Here is a 20,322-nt window from a genome sequence, read left to right as displayed (position 1 = left end):
TGTGCCTATAGACCCTTAACATTATTAATCATTTCAACGCAACCATCAGTCTAGAATTTTACAGGCGTTTGTTTCAACACTGATCAAACGCGGCTACAGAGCTCGCTCTTCCTTCTCCTTTTTTTCGTTTTGGTGGTGGCTCGTTTTTAACGACGAACCATCCGAACTTGCATACGCCTTTCTGCCCTCCCTACGCCAAGCAGCACCTCCACAAACCCTACCGATGCAGAGAGCCGAACACGGGCAGCCGGTAGCACAGTTTAAACGGCCACCCCCGCCTCTGCGGGCCGCCTTACCGAGGTCATCGCAGCCCGCACCGGCACACTCGCCCGCCCCACCGCCCACTGAGGCGCTCCTTCGCCCCCCTCAGTCCGCCCCTGACGGAGTTCTGCGCCCCTCCCTCCAACCCCGCGCGTTCCCCCCCCCCCCCCCCCCAATCCGGATTCAAACCAAAAAACCGGTAACGACAAACTTCCCTCTCCAGCCCCGCCGGGCTCCCGCAGCGCTCTGAGGCGGGCCGCGCTCCCCTCACGGCCCCTCACGGCCCCTCACGGCCCCTCACGGCCGCCGAGGGCCGGCGGGCGCGGGACGGCCCCGCGGCGAGGCGCGCGGCGCTGCGGCGCGGCTGGAAGGGCCGGCAGCGCCACCTGGCGGCCGCGCCGCGCCACCGCCGCGCCCGCAAACTTCTCGCCCCCCCCCCCCCCCCCGCCGCCGCCACCGGCTCCGCGCCCAGCGCCCAAACCGGACCACGGCGGGACACCCCCCCACACCCCCCCCCACACCCCCCCCCCACCACCACCACCACCCCCCCTCCGACCCACTCCCGCGCCCCTCCGCAGCGGCTGCGCGCCCTGCCCGCCCCGACCCTGCGCGCCGGCGGAAACGTCTGTGAGGGTGGGCGGGTTCGAACGGCGGCTGCGGGCGTCCCCGCTCGCCCCCCCCCGCCCCCGGTCTGACGGGCGGCCATCAGAGCGGCTGCGGGGGGGGGAGCCGGCCCCGCTCCCCGGGGCGGTGGGGGGCTGCCGGCCGCCGTTCCCACCCCCCCCCCCCCGGGAAGGGGGCAAAGCCGCGGAGGCGGCTCACGCCCGCCTCGCCCGCCCCCGCCCCAGCTTTGCGGAGAAGCCGATTTACTGCCGAGCTTGGGGGGGGGGGGGAGTGGTGGTGGTGCGTGTCTTTTTTTTTTTTTCTCTTTCTTTTCTTTTCTTGCCCCCCCCCCCGCCTCCGCTCCGCGCACGCTGGCTCTCCCCAGTGCCAGTCCCCGCTCCATCACGTGCGGAAACCCATGCCCATCACAAAAGCGGGCATTTTACCCAAGCCCAGAGAAGAAAAGAAAGAAAGAAAGAAAGAAAAAGAAGAAAGAAAGAAAGAAAGAAAAAGAAGAAAGAAAGAAAAAGAAGAAAGAAAGAAAAAGAAGAAAGAAAGAAAAAGAAGAAAAAGGGGGGGGGGAAGGAAGACGAAAAACCCACCACGGAATAGCTAAAGCCAAAGAGGGTGAACCGCTTCATCCAAGAAGAGCCCAGATTCGCTCTGAACAGCCGCCTCCCTTGTTCTCCCCCCCGCCCCGTCCCCGTCCCCTTTTGCTTTTTCGTGGCTGTGGTGGCGGCGAGGGAAGTGGTTAACCAAAAACCTACGTGTTGGGTTTGTGTTTCCCTGAAAACCACAGGCGCACACAGAGCATGAGGTACCGCTCCTGCCCCTCTCCTCGCTTGCAGGAAACTGTGGCTTCGCTCTTTCTCTCTCCGCCTGTACTGCAGATATTTTTCCCTCCTCTGCTCCACACTCTTGTGTTTATTTGGCTGTAAGGCAGAGCTACTTTGTAAACATCTCACACAGAACCCCAGAGCCTTTCCAAATAGCTGATTGCAGCAAAATGCCTCCAAACAAATTATGGTGCAAGGGGGATAGAGGGGACGAGACCGAAGCGGAGAGAAAAGAAATAAATTTGCATAAATATGCATATGTGACAACGGGATCGCATATGATGGTGGAGATGGCAGAAAGAAAGTATCGCTTTATCACGATGGGAAAAGTAGAAGCACAGACGACTGCAGCAAACTGCTCGCCCTTTGCCAGAGTACCAACTGCAACACCTCTCCCTCTCTCCCCCACCCTCGCCGAAAAAAAAAAAAAAGGTGGGGGGAAAAAAAAAAAAGCAACAGAAAAAATGAAAATGAACACTCAAACGGCAAATCCAGTACTCCTACCTTAACACTGGAATAGCTGCAGAAGCATAGGGGTCTTTTTTACACAGCCAGATTCTTTCAGGAAATCCTCTCGGGCTATCATGCAGCCGGGGTTATTCACACAGGGCTCCTGCTCTCCTTTTTGGAATCCAACGCGATTCGCTTCTCCAAAGGAATGCAACGACCACGAAGGGGTGGGAAAAAAAAATTAAAAAAAAAATTAAAAATAACAAGAAGAAAGACAACAAGACTGGATTTGAAGGAAACTCGTGTTCTCGGTTGTAAGCGACCTACATTCAGGCAGAAAAAGCATTGCGATCGGTGTGCGAGGGAGAGTTGGGTCTGCGAGTAGGAGCTGTGATTGCCTATGCAGAGAGAGCGAGCCGGGGAGAGACTGCTCTGCAAGGCAAGGGGAGCTGGGAGAGGGGGGGGGACAGCGGGAGAGGGGGGGGGAGAGGTCCAGGCTGTACCAGGCGCTCTCCTCCTGCTATTGGAGCAAACTGAATGAAATTTCCCAAGCCGGCAGCCAATAGCTCTCCGCAGTCAGCCCCAGCGCTACCGCAAGCCCAGCTCCAGCCTCGGCCTCTTGCGAGGAGCCGGCCCGGGGGGGGCGGAACAGGTGGGCGTTTGAACGGGGGGGGGTCCTGGGTCTGTGTGTGTGTGTCGGGGGGATCGCGCAGTTCTGGCCGCCGCTCTCCCGGCTCCAGGGTCGCACCCAGCAAGCGCAGTCGTCGTTAACCCTTGGAAGCCGCCGTTCCTTCGCCGGCAGGCTGTGGTTACCGTATTCGCCCATATGCATTTCCATGGAGCGAACGGGAGAACTGCGTACCAACCACGGGAGCGTTCTGTTCCCGTTCCCCTTCCTCCCGTGCAAAAATAGCAGAGCAGACATTTGGCCGGTGCCCGATGGTTTTAACCAGATTTCGTTTTATTTGTTTTTCATAAGCAGACCAGCTATTTAATGGCCATATCTCCGTGAGCTAACCGCTGCTGTGAAGGTCAGGTGTAAGGGCTGAACTGGGGGCCCTGCGGTTATTGCCAAGTACTACAACACAGGGGCTCCGGGTCGCTTCCTCGGTGGAATTTCGGACTGAGGGTGGTACGGCACATACGTGCTCGGGCCCCCAACAGATACGCCTGGTTTCACTCCACAGCCTGTTCCTTTGATGGGTTTAATAACAGCACTTAACGTTACCCAGAGTGCGAGACCCTGTACTGACAGCGGGTGAGGATTGCCCGAGTTCTCCGAGGCCAAAGCAGAGAACAAAATAAAGGAGTCTCGAAGGTCTTTCCATAATTTGAGACAAAAATCGTGCTCGTGCCTTGATGAGACTTCCTGCCACAAGACTTAGACTTCACAAGCTGAGTCTTTGACATTTTCAAATGCTGAAAAAAAAAAAGAAAAAAATAAATTAGCAGCTCTTCTTTTCTAGATGTTTTGTTTCTACCACCACATTGGATCCTCAGAAGAGAGCAGATAGTGCTTTGTTTTCTCAAATCTGAATTCTGGCTGTGATATTGGGCTTATCAATCACTTCTATGCTCTCCTGTTTCAAGCGGTAAAGGAATATATGCTATCTTATTTAAAGATACCACCTAGCAGACAACAGTAGGCCTGTTGGGTGTCTGTTCTTATATAGTGTTTTGTTACATGGTATGAAGGATACTTCCTTCAATATCACTTAGGAAGGCATGTTTTGGTTTTGAATGTTGCAAATCTAAGTACAGGTGTAATTCACTGACTAGCTCTTTAAGCAATGCAATAGCTACATTAAACTGTTAACTTATTTGTCAGTGAAATAATTATTTTTCTATTACTTAATTATATGTTTTGCCTTACTTAAAGTGACTCTAGTAGCAGGTGTTCATGCAAGTGAATTTTACTGCTTTTGTTATTTTAATAAAGCACCCAGAATGTGCAACCAATCATATTGCTTGACTGAGTGAACATTTTGACACATTTAGAAAAGATGTCATCTTGCACTGCCATCTGTCCCAAATTTTGCAGGACAGTCTTTATTTTGATGAGTATGTCATGCATTTTCCAAGATAAATTTGGAGGATATTAAAGTATGCACTAGTTAATCTGAATAATGATCTCCCACCTGTGTTGTAATACCAGGAGGCAATTTATTACAGGTTACCAAAGGATCATCTCTAATGTTTGCAAATAATGTTTACAACTATGACCCAAATATTCTCAAACACAGCAATAAAGCTAAACTTTCCGTAGACTCTACACAAGTACATGATCAAAGGATTTAAGTAAAAGGTGTTCGGTCAGAACAGTGGAATGCACTTTTCTCCCCTTACAACTTTCAAAAAGCTAAAGATACAGTTAGAAGCTGTGGCTTATTTGGGAGCGTATCTGCAGCAATCCACTGCATAATTATGCAGGAGTCCAGGAGCAATCATTCAGAGGGAAGAATGCCACTTGCTAAGTAACACCATCGCTTCTTACAAGGAGGCATTGTATTCTAGTATTAACCCAACTTGACTCTACTTGTAAACAGTGAAATGTAACGAAATCACAGTACATGACAGTCTGACTGAAGACAGGCCAAACTCTGCTGGGTTCCATCTCATGCAACCTCTTTTTGTGTCAGTCAAACTGAGGCATGATTTGGTTTCCCATGTCCAATCACTGTAAAATTTTCCACGAGTTCATTTCTAAATCAGATAGAGTGTGTTGCATACTGATGCTCAAATTAATAGCGAGAAAGTATAACTGTTTTAAAAAAAAAAAAAAAGAAAAAAGAAAAAGTGCTTCTCAAATTTTGTTTGTTTGGTGAGTTATTCATTCCAAACAATTCATATTCAAAATGTGAACTTGAAGCAGGACAAGAGGGGCTTTCTAAAATTGCATGAACAGCAACGGAGTCTTTACCCCTACCTGCTGTCTGCTTGGTCTTCTTAATCAAATATGCATTATGCCAAAGGACTTCCATTCCCTTTTGTGCAAGGATGAGCCAGTATGGTCCTAATACCCTTTATGCGGTTGGAATGGGATATTTCACTAGTTTCATGGTGCAAAAGGCTCATCTGCAGTGGACTGAAATCCACGGTGAATCTCCTGCTTCAGGTCACTGGATGAGCTCACTTGCTGGGTACCAGGGTGATGATACATAGCAGGCATAGTCCTTCGTAAGACTTCAAGTAAATGAGAACTGCAGAAGAAACTGCCAAATCTGCCAAACTGCAGAACAGAAAGGAATTAAAAGGAAATAGAATGAGTCCCCCAGGTCCACCAAGTAAACAGGAAAAATCCAGAGATGATTTTGAAATGGACATGTGGAAGATTAAGATTTGGGAGAAATAGTAAATTTTTCCTAGTTGAGTAGCCCCCAAATGCTGTTTACTAAGTTTCAAGAAAGAAATTTGTTTCCTGTGTGGCTTATCTTCTTATGGTTTGCTGATAAAAGAAAAAGTTGACCTGTAACTATTTTCACAGAAAATTACACAGGTTAACAAAAATACCACCCAGAAAAATCACATATATATTTTCAAATTCAAAATCTTTCATTTATAGTGAAATGAAATGCTCACTGTACTGCTGTGTATGCTACATGCCAGATAAATCAGAAATATACTGTAGAGTCCCACCTGCATTGCCAATCTGATAATTTCAGAGTAGTGTACTGTGAGAACTAATGCTCACTAGAGCTTCCCAAAGATACGATGTTTGTGATGGTCTGTGCCTGACTTTTTAGTTACATTCTAACTGAATTCTCCTTAGCATTTTTTACTAAAACTTTCAGCGTTGTTTTCTCCTGAGAAAGGTCCAAACCCAAAATATTGTAGACATAGATAATAGCACAGAAAGGTCACTTCACCTATTTAGGTCTTTTTTGGAGAGCAAAATACAGGAATCTGTAGTTAATACAACTTCTGAGATGCAACCTTAAACTTCCTACGGGGAGTATAGACATTGGCTTTAACAGAGCCAATGTTTCAATCCTGGAAGAGTGGAAGCAGTTGCTGGGCTCCGGACTTCTTGTGTAAAGTCAGAGCTAGAAGAAACCATTAATAATTATCTACGCAGATCTTTCATATCACTTAGGCTAAGTGCTTCAGAAGTTTGGGGTTTTGTGGGTTTGGTTTTTTGGTTGCTTTTTTTTTTTTTTCATAAAGCCATCTAGTTAGTCTTGAACTAAAGTGAGTTTTTCTTTAAAAAAAAGAAAGGTAAGTATCTCACCTTGTGCAGATACTACAACATCTGAGTAAATTTTACCGGTACATAATTACTCTCACTGTCAAAATCACATTCCTGTCTTGTAGTCTTACAAAATTGAACTTCACTTTGGCTTTGTCTATTAAATTAAAAAGCCTTTTAGTATTAACTTCTCTTTTCAACTTACATACTTTACAGATCATGATTAGTCAACCTTCTAACCTTCTTATTGTTGAGATAATTAGATTCTGTTTCATTAGTCTCTTACTACAAGGCAGGCTTTCCAGACTATGATTCATCCTTGCAAGGCTTTTCTCAACCTTCACCATTTATCAATATCCTTTTAAAAGTGTAAACTCTGGAATAGGATATGGAATTGTCACTGGAGTCATACTAATGCAGTATTTTACTCCGAACTCTCATTTTTATTTTTATAAGGATCACATTTGGTCTTGGCCTCAGTGTGAGCTGGGAACTTGTCTTCCTGGTTACTAATCATGATTTCAACGTTTTTTTCCCTGATTTACAAAAATGCGTTCTCTCATCTTAAAGTGTGGCCTATGTTCTCAGTTTTAATACAGATATCATTCTATAAAGCCATCAATTTACAATGCATAGAAATGTCCTAACAACTATGGAAAACTGTTTGGTTGTTATCAATATTTTTCATTACAGATAGCATTTGCAAACTTTTCCTGCAATTATTTGATGTTTTCACTGAGATCCTTACTAAGATCTTATATGCTTAGCCTTTGCTGATTTTTTCCACAAGAGAATAACAATGAAAAAAGCTAATGCTTGTTGTGTGAAGACCCTCCCTCGGTTATCAATGTGCTCGTCTGAACTGGAAACTGACTCCTGTTCTTGCATACCCTCTCTTTGCGTTCATGATCATTCAAAACAAGGTTCTTCCTTTTATCTGAAACTAGACCTAATTAAGGAGTCAAACTCCTGATCAGTATCTGACAACACCACAACACCAGCATTTCTGTAGCATAGTGTCTTTAATCTTCAAAGTATCACTCAGACACAAATGAGTTAATCATGAGATTAATTTAATGGTTATTTTCATTTTGCATGTTTGGAAACATGCAAAAAGGATATACAGTGTATTTCTGTGCAATATATTCTGGACAGTTGAAAGCTTGCTCTACCCGTGCAGTTTTGCCCAGAGACTGCAGCATCTAATCAACACAGCACAAGGCCTGAGGTGATATTTATAAGTACAGTGAGTCAAGACAATCCCTATGCATACTCACAGCCTACGTCCCTATTGCCATTTAGGTCTTGTATCTTTGGAGAATGGACCCTTATATCTTCTGTATTAGGCACTATACAGGTACAGTGCAGTCAGGCTCCTTGAGTGCTACAGTAGTTAATATGATTAATAGCATTAAAAAAGCTCCTACCGCAGGCAAACAGACAAAACTGTGTCTTCTTCAATAACAGGCCTAATTATTCCCTGTGCTATATGGTCAGCCCATTTTTAAGGGTTTATATGGTTAGATTTTGATTCAGATTAATACTTTTGGGGAAAATCCATGTACCATTCACATAAAAGCTGAAAGTGCAATTTGCCCTACATACCTATAGAAATCTTGATTTGATCTGGACAAATGTGGTCTGTAACTTTCATTGATATGAAAGATTGAGCTAACCAGAAGCTAGTTATCCACCCCTGCTTCCATTCTCTTTCAGATTAGAAAGACACAAAGTGCCTTGGAGTCAGATCTTACAAGCTCTGTGTAAAATTTTAAAGTGCTATGCAGGCTGGTAAGTTGTTAATATTAGAAAGAATTATTTATAGCATAATTTAAGGACTACAGAAAAGCATATGCCTAACACCGCACAAGAAACAAAAACCAGTTTACCAGTATGTATGTGCATCTTTAACTGCACTTGAATAGCACAGGAAGGAGAGCAGAGGTATCATTAAATGAAAGCAAAGAGAAATGAAATGCAGTCCCTAAATACCTAATGCTAATGTCACAGCTCGCATTCATTCGCAAGTCAGCTCTCTTCAGCAACTCAGGTTTCATCTACAGCTACAATGTTAAGGGTCTGGATGTTCAAAACCAAACATAATAGCTCTGCAGGTAACTCTTTTGACAACTGGTGGTCTGTAAGATGTTGCTCACAGACCTGTGGACTTCAAAAGAACACTATAGCTGCAAGCTTCAAATGGCAAGCAAGTTTTCTGCAAAAATCATTCCTGGAAGTTGTTAGAAAATCTCCTGCTTTTGGACTACAAAGAGAGACAATTAGAAGATGAGAAGTGTTGGAATTATTTTCCTCTTTGCAAAATAATTACATAAAAGACGGTCTCGGTAGTAGGTAGCGATATCTATTTCCAAATGCCCTTCTCACTGGATTATATCATTCATGCTTTCCTGGCCAAAATAATCCTGTTTCTTTTGCTACCCAAAATACAGTTTCAACTTGAATGTGGAGAGTGCTTTCTACCTAAACTAACCTTTATTGTACTGCAGTCTTTTGAGAATATATTTTTGAAACTCTGCAGACTGATGAAGGCATTGAATCCAAGTCTCCTAACTTCTCTCACTGAATGCTTGAGCAAAAAGAGCTGTTATATAGTGACCAGGCAATTCCGGACGCATTAGTGTCTGTGACAGTGACTTGCATAAGAAGATCTGGGTATGCATAAATATTTTTTGAAATGCCTCAAGTATCAAGTCACTTACCAGACCTGGGTGTGAGATCCCCAAGCTATGAGAACACTGTCAAGTTCTGCCTGTCAGCTGAGCCAGTTATTCATCAGCACGTTGTCAGACCATCCCAAATGTGGGGCAATTTCCTTCACACAGATTCCAAGTAACGTGTTTTACTTTGTAATTAAAAGAGCTAAAGGCATTTATAGTGAAGCACTAGTGAAACTAGCTCCAGCTTTAGCACCATACCTCTGCCAGAGATCATCATTCCCTGAAATTAAATCATCAGACGAAAAGTTTGCATATGTGTTAACCACTTAGTGTAAGGCAACAGACTAGATTAAATGAGCAGTGAATAGGAGTTTAGCCTGTAAAAGAAAAGGAATATTTGTTCTGCAAGGACAGTCTTCAGCAGCAGAACAAGGGCAAACAACTTGGGATGGGGGAACGTCTCAAACTGTGGCTGTTGCAACTGTTTGCTAAGTGAAAGAAAATCGGAGTGCTAACAGAGCACACAAGCGCAGCCAATGCGGGGTAGCTCATTAAGCCACGGAAATTTGGTGACATTTGTTTGTGTGCCCACAGTTAATGCGCTGGGGTTCTGGCTGGGTTTAGGAAGAGTCAGGTACAAGCTGTTCATGCTAAGCGGGTCTGGGAAGACCAGGAAGAAACTCCCAAACCTAAATGGGAAGTACCTCATGAATTTAGGTACTTACAGTACAGGCAATCACTTCTGAATAACAACTTTACAGGAGTCTGACCTCAGAAACACTACGTCCATTTGTGAGCCATTTAAAAAACAAATTATCTTAATTTCAGATATGAAAAGACTGAAGATCGGTTGGCTTAAGAAGAACAGTTTGAACAAACAACTGACATAAATAAACAGATGAAAGCCACTGAATGGGTTAAATTTGTTATGTCCAAGTTGCTGCCAAATCTTCAGCTAAGAACAGGAAGTTTATTGGCAATTTTCTGAAAGAGGAGGAATCCAATGATAAAATGTGAGCCATTTGTCTTCCCAGCCATTAAAGGAAATTCACTTTAAGGATGTTTCTGGAATGGCTGCTGCTGCTTCTGTGCCCATTATAATTTATCAGTGTGTCTGCTGGTAGTATTATCATCAGTAGGGGCTCAGGTGGACTTCCATTAGCGCTATCAAAGTCCTCATTGGCAAAATATTCCACTGACCTAGACAGGATCTATCAAAAGCTTTCAAAGCCTCATCTGCCATGGGTATTTTTTCTGCTAATTATTTTCAGCAAGTTTGTAAGATAATTCCTCAGGATGAGTTGTCTAGGGAAAAGCAGCAACAACAAACATATTTAATAAATAAAACTGTGTCAGTCATCATCATGTTCATTTATTTATAGGTCATATCCTTTTCAGCCTTCATCTTGTGTGACATTTAGAATATAAACTCTCTGGGAGAGATATTTTCTTATCACCACTCAGGTCCTAACTTTGAAAGGGGTCCTCGGACACAGTACACGTTTAAAACTAATATGGCTATATGCAATAAATGGAACTAAGCACACTTATTTAACCATATGTTGCATTAGATTTATGGCTCTGCTGCTTGCTTTGACTTAAAGCTGTGTTGAATTCATGACAAGTAATGAAAAGTCAGGCTTCTTAGTTTCTTTGTCTTACATGTCTACACACATGTGACACCCTGGAAAGGGAAGGGGAAGGATACATCTAAGACTAGACAATCTAAAAAAGTCTCCAAATTCTTTGTCAAACAGCAACACAGACAGTGTGCTCTACAGGACTGTAAAAAAAGATGCATTGTATTATGTTGTTAAAAAAGGTGACCTGTCAAAAATGCCATCCCTAATGACAGGCTTAACTGGTCATGACCTGCCCTTCCTGACCTCATACTGTTAATAAAATTGAATACTAATTGATATCTTATTTGCATTAACAATTATATTTATTGCAGTTTCATCCCATGAGGCTTAGTACAATTACATAAAACAGGCAATGTCTACCCTGAAGCCCTTATTACATGTATTTCGTATAGGATGCAACAGGCGGGTGCAGAAGCAGAGTTGCATAAGATTACAGTAAAAACACTTTTGAGAAGTGGTAAGCAACTATCACAACCATCACCTACAAATTTATTTTTAACGAAAGAGTGATTTATGGCGCTCTCTTTTCCTTTCTCCCAACATACCATTGCCCCTTTTAGCACTTATTATTTCCTCGTGTGGTTGTCAGTAATTCCATGCAGCCGGCAGGGTGAGTGAAAACAATCTGCTATGATCAAATGCAGTTACTGTCTCTCAGCACCCCTTGATCACTCACTTGACTCAAAAAAGGAAGGTGAAGGTGGTGGATTTTTATCGCTATTTGACATGACTCACAAAACACTTTATAACCTGCCTCTAAAAGTGCACTCATCAAGAACAAAGGTGGAAAAAATTGCAGTTTGCCTCTTTACTTCAACTCAGTTAAGCTAGCAGGCTGGGAAAGAAATGCTGTATTCTGGCAAAAGTTAACAGAATGCGCATGTAATTTTCCTACACATTTTGAATAATTGTTGGTTCAATACTTTAAAAAGCTTGTCTCCTGCTTTTTTGGATGGCTGTTTTTAAAGATGGTAACTTAGCTAAATATTTTCTTAAACTTGGATTCCTTGAAATGTAAAATAACAGCTAGCATTGACACTGTTGCTGCTGTGGCTGCACATGGGTTGACCTTTGCAGTTTGGGAGATCATAGTGAATACGGTAATACTGTAGTGGCACTCTACATTAGCATAGGTATTATCATCAAATAATTTGAGAGGACTCCACAGAAAGCCCTGGCTTAGCTCTCAGTGGACTGCATTGTTACTCCTACTTAACCTGCAGTGAAGTCAGCGTAGCTGAGTTTTTAGGTATCTATAGGGGTAATAAATAAATAAATAAGCAAACCCAGTCAAGTTGAAGCCCTGAGGTTACATGAAGTGAGGTGTGACTTGATAAGGTCACAGAAAACTGAAAAGAATGTGCGTTTCCTTGCAAGTTTGGTTTGGAGGAAGAAAGTTTTCAAATAGCAGCTGATATACGTTTGAACAATACAAGCAGCTGTTTAGGTCTCTTCAGAAGGTGGTTCCAAAGTGTTCTGGCTTACAAGATCTGATTATTCAGGAGGTTATTACATACAGCTGTCTGTCCTGCCACTCTGTGAGGTGCTGCCGTATCATAGAAAGGTCAACAGAATGGGTAGCACGTCTGCTCCTCCATTTTCCGAGTTTGCCATTTTTCTGTTAACTGAGACTAGCATTCACTATTATAAGTGGCAAATTTTGTTATAACAACAGTTTACCTTTATACATCGGGCTGTGAGTGAATAAGGCAAAAACGTCCCATTTATGGATCCCTTTGGACTTGACTCAGTTAGCTGGGGGAGCATTACATTCTTATTGTAGATATGTTTTAAATCATTTGGAATCCAGGCTTTGCCCCTCACAAATGCAACTTGCATCAGTCTGGCAACATAAAGGAATTAAACGATATCTTCAGGCACGAGTACCCTGATGCAAGCAAACATTGACTTTTTGCCAACTCCAGGCATCATGATGGTATGTCAGAGGCGGAAGGGACTTGAGCAGTGGGCACTGAGTGATTCTTTCTGGCAGAGCAGCTCCTTGGGCATTTCTGTCTGTCAGTGCAGATGACATAAGTCCTAAGGCTGTGCTAGAGGCCAGCTGGATCCAGCTAGCACCCAAAATCCAATTTTTATGTATGTTGAACATTGTGCATGGTATGGACGTGCCATGTGTCTCTACTGTTTGTCTCCACTGAGTAATTTCAGCCATAGGCAACTTTTCTGTTCAAAACACAGACAAGATAACCAAAGATGATAACAGATTTGCTGGTTTGCCACAAGCTAACACATCTTCATGATTTTTTTTTAATGGTTTGTGCTTTCTAATCTCCCTAATCCCAGCTGAGAACTCAGATTTGTAAACAGTGATATAAAAATAATCTTATTTGGAATCTGTGTTACATTTGTCAGTAGCTGACTAACCTAATAACACACAGTAAGCAATAGGTGTGAATCAATTGACCTAAAATATTTAGACTTACAGGCAAAAGGCATATTCTTTTGATAGGTTATACTTCTTCTGAGTATGGAAAAAAAAGAAAACTAACAATATACCTTATGGTAAACATTTGGTGCTAGCCAGTAAACAAGCTCCAGCCTATAGGAATCCTATGGATTATTTGCAAGTCTGAAGTATTGTAAAAGACTTTATCTAATTTCATCTATGTTTCAATATTTAACATTTATATTATTGTGTTTTAGTCAGATATTTGTTAGGAAGCAGCCATTGGGAATCAATTAGCAAAGACTGTTTATAGTTATAGTTACATGTTATATAGATATAACTATATGTTATAGTTATATATAGTCATATGTTATAGTATGAAATTACCTTAAAATCATGTAGGATTATCTGTTAAACTGGTATTTTGGGAAAAATCTTGGCACTATTAAAGCCAGTACCAAAGGCAAGTTAGTGTAAAGGAGGCTGGGATTTCACCTAGCACAGAAAAGAGGAAGAAAAAAAAGAAATATTTTAAAGGATTACTATTTCTTTTTTTTTTCCCTTACATAGGCCTCACATTGACACATTGGATTGAAAAACCGCTACTATTTTGTATGATAATTGTATCTGTACTAAGTAATCAAGACTGAGATCATATTTGCTTTGCATGGTTTGTGCCTAATGAAAAGACAATCCCTATCCTAAAAACTCTATGATCTAACAAGCTAATGCAAAGAGTAGTGGAAAGATTCCCATTGACTTTAGAACGCATTAAGTTGTTCCCTAAGTATGACTGGAATGTTTGATCATTTAACGTGCATGCTTTGGAGGGCCTGTGAACATGGAGGGAGAAAGAGGGCTTTCTTCTTCCTAAGTCATGAATAATTATAACACTTCAAATATTGTCACTTGTTCTTTTGTTGTGACTGTCAAAAAATATAATAGTTCTTTACACAAAAAAAAAGGGGGGGGGGAACAATATACAAATGAGTATCTGTAATGCACTATCATTCATTCTGGATGTAATAAATGATTTTCCACCAGGCATATTTCCGTACCTTTTGAAAAAACCTTTTATTTTGGGAATCACTCATTTTATAAAAATTGAAAGCAATAATGATCAACTAATATTCATAATTGGGATTCAGTGATACTGAAACTAAATATGTCCCCAGATCCATAGGTCTTTTCTGTGGGATGTTCCTCTAATCAGTCTAAGGTAATTCTATAATTATTGTTCATATAAAGCAAGTTTAGTCTTTTAGTTTTCAGGTGTACTCTTTTCCTGAGAAGTTTCCAAAAGCTCAGATAAAGTATTGACAAAGGAAGACAAACAGTAGCATGGTCAGATCTATTCAGTAGGTCCCAGCTGTGGCCAATGATTGTCACGAATTTAATATCAAAAATCACCAAGGTACTGTCTTCCACTGCCTTCTGCTGTAGAAACATACTTTTTTTTTTTCTTTCTTTAATTTTGGCGATTGGTCTCTGCTAATTGGCCAACATACTTAAAATTGAGGAAATTATAGAGAAAGGTTCATGACTGTTACTAGTATTCAACATATGTTTCCGATACTGCAGGCTTTCATTGCCAAAATATACCCATGGGGAATTTTGTGATGTCCTTCTCTAAATGCTTCTGGAGTCCAGATTTAACCAATAAACATATTTCATCACCTAATCTTAGTCTTGAAGCAAATACAAATGACCTTTTTAGCTGACTAGATACTGAGAATTTTGATCTCTGTAGTACCCCTGGCATTCCAGACGAAAGCACAGTGCATGTCTCTAAAACACTGAGACAAAATAAAATTCCAGTTATTTGGCCTGCTTATTATCAGAGGGCTGTACTACATTTCTTCTTAAAATTAAAATGTTGCACTGTTTGTGTATGATCATCCAGCATCATATATATGTATACAATTGTGTGTGTGTAAAAATATTTACACTGTATTAAAAATAAAATCCTCTGAAATATTTGCATTTCTAATCATAACACTTAGAAGCTTTCAGAAGTTGTTTGACAAATATAGATGTTTTTCACCGATGAAAGAATCTCATTTACTGCAATACTTCCCTATTACATAGAGTGTACAGGACATTGTTAATGTTTAGAATGTGCAGAAATTAAAAGCAAACACAAGACAGTTTCCATTCTCTCTCTTTTACAGGTGTATCAGAAGATAAAATGCTGACTTTTCAATTTGCCAAATGGATTAGAGAATCCGTAACATGTTTCTGATTCCTAATTCAGAAATATCAACCTAAAGTTGCCAGCAACCTCCTGTCAGTGTGAATCCTCCACTCCGACACATCAGCTTAAGTACGTGGAAACATCTTTGTGAAGTCAAATGACTTCTTTAAGGTCATGCATCTGAAATAAATACTATGTTTGTGAGTCATTGCATTATTTGGTAACAGAACATATTCTTTGTTTCTCTATGTACATTATAAGCTAGCTCTTTAGAGCAGAGGCTTCTCTCTTAGTCACATTTGTTCAGCACAGGTTGGCTTGATACTGCCCAGCCCTCAAAATAATGGATAGAATATTGTGGAAAGTAAAGAAAAACATTATTTGGGACAAGACTGCACCTAGTTATATTGCATTATCACAAGGAGGACCCAGCTCAAAAATGAAGTCCTTAACATGCTAGGTTAAGAACAAGCAGATTCTGCCCATAAAGATGTTCTATTACTGCATTGAACAAGCAAAAGTGTAGACAAATATGCGTGTATATACACATACACATATACTTGTTGATGAATCTTATGTGCCAGTAATATTACGGACACTTGTAGTCCCTGTTCTTACTGTTCTATATCTCATACGAAGAACAGATCTAACATTTTAGTAGTATTAAGATAGGAAATTCAAATGAAAATAATATTTTAAAGTTTTTCTTTGTGACCTATTGTCCTATAATTAAAAGGAATTATATACATGTTACAGATATGCAGGAGTGTGTGTGGACATGTACACGAACTCACAATCACACCAAATTTTGTTTAAATTTTTGATTGTAAGATAATCTAACTATTCTGAATCAGTTCTTACAGTGCTGTGTCTGTGTCACTTAATTCGATTACCTGGTGTTCAAGGATTAGAAATGGCTGCAGAAAATCAACCAGACAAAAAAACAATTAATGCTTATTGGCTGAGGAGAGAGAGGGTCTAGGAGGTGGAGTAGTAATTTCACCCTGAACAGTGGGTATATGTTTGCCATTGATCACTTAAGTTTATATTTTTCACACACACAAAAAAAGAACAAAGCGTAGCTATAGCAAGGGCAGTATGTTTCTTCCAGTCTTTAAATAGCTGTTCTTTTGAATACTGATTTTGCACATGATGTCTATTGGTTTTCATTCTGAAATTATATTTTATATCTAGTAAGGAATTTCAGGGGGTCCAAAATGTGCCATCCCAGTTGTACAATACAGCATTTTTTCTTAAGGACATGAAACCTCTGTTCATGGATGTGCTTGAGTGAGGAGGAAGAGTAATCTGCTTTCAGAAACTTTAAGTAGGATTTCAGAATCTGATTTCAGAAATCTTTGTCATATATTATAGATTCCAATACGACATGGAATGTATCCAAGTAAGTCTCTCCTCATGCCTTACCCTGTCACAACCACAGTGTGCAACTGGTGGTCCAATCTATGTGGAAAGAGCTGGTTGGGGATGCATTATTAGCAGGACATATAATTGTCTCCTAATTTGGCAGAATCAGAGTTGTGTAACCAGCAGCAGCTGTTAAGAAAATCTTGCAATTAGTTTCTGAAACTTCGCTTCAGTAACATTTCCATGATGCTACACTAATGGATTTATATGCTAGAAACAGAAATTAGAAGACAAAAAGAAAAATTATAACTGAAAACTGTTTAAAAACGATCACATTTCCCTACTTTTTACATTGCATGGTATTTATTGCAGCAGAAACAGTCAGACATGATCTCATTCCAGAAGGATTCTCTGCAAACTCGGAACAAGGGTTGTATATTTGAAAATTGTAACAGATAGTTATGCGGAAGAATGGTGGTTCTTATGCAGTATCCTTTCTTTGGTCATCATAGAGATCTACATCCCAAATCTCATCACTGCACTGAGCGGAAGCCCAAATGGACCCATCAACTTAAATTTCACATGCTGCTGGGTGTAAAATTGTATTTCGTGTGAAAAATGGCACTAGAATTTGTCTGGAATTTAAGAGAGCAAGTCAGACAAGACAGCAAGACAAACTTTATTGTCTGTAGCATACAACCCCACAGTCACATAAAACACCTGGACAAGTCCCTATTCTTACACAGTTAAAGTCAAATATCTAAAGCCAATGATGAAATTAGTATGGCTGTATCTATTATACATGTGGAAAGTCTTTCAACCCTTGCAGGCAAAGTTTGACTTCATGAACTTTTCTCAAGTTAGTTCTACTACAATATTTGGAAAGTTCAATCAAAATCATGTCATACTATTGGTTTTTGACACAAGGAAACTGACTTTTTACACTTCGTTACTTAAGGCATTTATTAAATAAACTATTAACATTGAACTAACTGAGCTTCTTCTAATGGAGCTACTGCTATGCTATCCTCTAGATATATTAACAGTCTTACTCTTATGTCAGTTAGAATTGACACTGCAGGTCTTAATAGCATAGTAAATATTCTTGGTCGTACTGGAAAACTGAGGAATATCGGTACAACATAGAAGGGCACATAACACCCTGTACGTGTTTTCTGCTAAATTATTAACAAATGCATAGATATGGTAGCTGAATATAGTAAATAATCGACAAAATGAAGATCAAAAAGAAAGATGTGATAATGTGCACATGAGTAAGGGTTGAATTATAGAAGAGTATGTTAATAATTGTTACTGCAATTTTGAAACTCCATGGGAGGACAAAGGAGATTTAACAGTTTGAAGAACAAGTTAAAAGTGGCTCAAAGGAAGTCTCCATTGTTTTAAAGGTTGGCTTCTATTAGAAGAATATAATTAACTGTGAATGGATATGATTTTCTTTAAAGACAGGAGAGTGTACAAGTGAGGTGCAGAGTGAAAACAACAGACCAGCACAAGAGATCAGTGGAAGGAAAGACTTACTAGCCACATCTGTATGAACAGAAAATCATTTTAAGCCATGATGAGGCATTCATCTAAAAAACAGAATCAGTTTTCAGTTTAAAGCTTGGGATTTTCTTTCAGTTGAAGACCTGATGTAGTTTAAAAAACAAAACCACAACAAAACAAAATGTGTAAGCCTTTACTGAACTTTTTGTTTCAACACTTTTCATGGTTTCTTTAAAAACAAAGTTCAAATTAGAACATTTGATAAGTTTAAAGGACAAGCATATGTGGTACATTCATGAAAGAAGATGGAAAGAAAATTCCTTTAATACTTTTTGTAATACCTAAGTCAGATTTTTTACTTAGAAGAGAAGGATTGGTGCTGGGCATATCATCAGGAAGAAACTATCCATAAAAACAGAGGAAATGCCTTACTGGGTCAGCCCAATAGTCTCTGTGGCCAAATATTTGTGTCTGGCAGTAGCAATAGGAAACCATATTTAAACACATGAGCTTGGTCACTTTCTGTGTTTCGTTCCCTTTGTACTCACCCAATATCTGTACCTGTTATATTAGAAAAGCTAGACAGGACACCCCAGACTGGTCCTTTCAATGTCCATTTATTGATCTGTTACACACAAATTTGTCTAGCCCCTTTATGACCCTGCTGATAACATCTACCACCACAGTGGTGAAAAACAAAATGCATGTTTGATTATAGTGAGAAAATGCATAACAGAAAAGCCTGTTTTAAGTACATCCCAGTACAGAAATCTCAGTCTTGGGAATATACAATATATGTAAATAATTTGGTAATTATATGGACTAAACCTTACCTACAGCTCTCCTGCAGATGATGAGATCAGTTATTCCTTTTCCATATTTTTACTTCCTTGGGATTTGAACATTCACCCCCTACAATGCAGGAGCTTTAAAGCAGTCAAACTTTGTGAAGCGCTTTGGGATGTTAAAGAAGCAGCAGCCATACAAGTGAAAAATATTATTTCCTGTGGTCTCCTGTTTGACCAACACTACTCCTTTGCTTTGGAAAAGGCTAGTGGAAGGTATTCAAGTTAATTTACGCACTAAGAGTTTAACTTAACAAGGCAAAAAAGAACAAAAGAGGTAGGACCTCCATTTTTGGTTTGTTAAGATTTGCTCTACAGAAGAACAGAGACTGAGATGAAAATTGGAACACAGCAGCAAAGCTATTATTAAAGCCATTTGTTGTTAGACAATGGAGAAAGGGGTATGAAATAGAGTGTTGCTAATAGGGACATATTCAGCAAATTTGTGACCTTTTTGTTAGCAAAATGCAAAGCTCTTTCACAAAGAGCATCAGTTTAGTGCTACTAATGTTTTCAGTGCGTGTTGACTGAACTGTGGAGCTTTGGGATGTACACCTAAAGGAAAAATTCCTCATATTCACAAAGCAGCATGGATTAAAGGGAAGAGGTGGGCCAAATCACTAAGTCCTTACTTGGGCAAAGCTCCTGTTTGTCTCAGTGGTATTGCTGCTCAGATAATTGTTGCATGCAAAGATTTTCATCTGATTAACAAGGTACGGAAATATACACCAGAACAAGGCATATACACTGTCATCCAGTTTCTGATTTCAGCACCAAAAATCAGATTAGATAAGAGTTTCTGTCACTCTGTATTATCCTTTTTCATTTTCGTATAATTACAGGTATAAACGGCAAGAGCTTCAGAAGAGTTTCTTCAAATGTAAAAAGTTACCTTCCTATGCCAATATTTGAGCAATGCCTCAGGAACCAATTAAGACCGAATGACTTCACTTCAGTCAGACAGTAAGTGAATTAACCTGAACCCGTGGTCAAGTTCACACATCCCAGCCTAGACAGCAGCCAGTTTCTGTATTCCACGAATACTCATGCTTGTCACAAGCTGTCTGCATCCAGTTTCTAAAGGAAATTGGTGTGCAGACTGGCTCGCTCCATATTTAACGCTAGCTTCAGCAGTAATTAAAAATTAGGAGAGATCTTCAGGAAATCAATTAATTATGCATGCAAAATGCACCAACTAAATTTGGACACACAATTAGATGACTAATATAGTTTGAAAAGGTTGAGAATTGCAGTCGCACACTTATAAGGGTGCTGGTGACCTATCCTATCCCAGATGCCTGTACTTTCCTGTTTAGAAGCTTCCTAGTCTGTTTGCTACTAAGAT

The 20,322-nt window shown here is 40.6% G+C and overlaps 1 protein-coding gene across 3 annotated transcripts in view; it reads right to left on the bottom strand.

Annotated features, from left to right (window-relative positions):
- Nucleotides 1–2,582, bottom strand: part of NLGN4X (neuroligin 4 X-linked) — a 184,381-nt gene extending 181,799 nt beyond the window's left edge. For 2 of the 3 annotated variants that reach the window (XM_052773955.1, XM_052773954.1), the window contains exon 1: nucleotides 2,205–2,582. The gene's annotated coding sequence lies outside the window, so the exon portion shown is untranslated. Of the gene's footprint in view, nucleotides 1–472; nucleotides 494–2,204 lie in introns of those variants that run through there. The other variant, XM_052773960.1, reaches the window with a different exon arrangement.
- Nucleotides 2,583–20,322: the final 17,740 nt, after the last annotated feature.

This window comes from Harpia harpyja, chromosome 22 (genome assembly GCF_026419915.1).
Source record: "Harpia harpyja isolate bHarHar1 chromosome 22, bHarHar1 primary haplotype, whole genome shotgun sequence".
Lineage (NCBI taxonomy): Eukaryota > Metazoa > Chordata > Aves > Accipitriformes > Accipitridae > Harpia > Harpia harpyja.
This window is presented reverse-complemented; position numbering and strand designations above follow the sequence as displayed.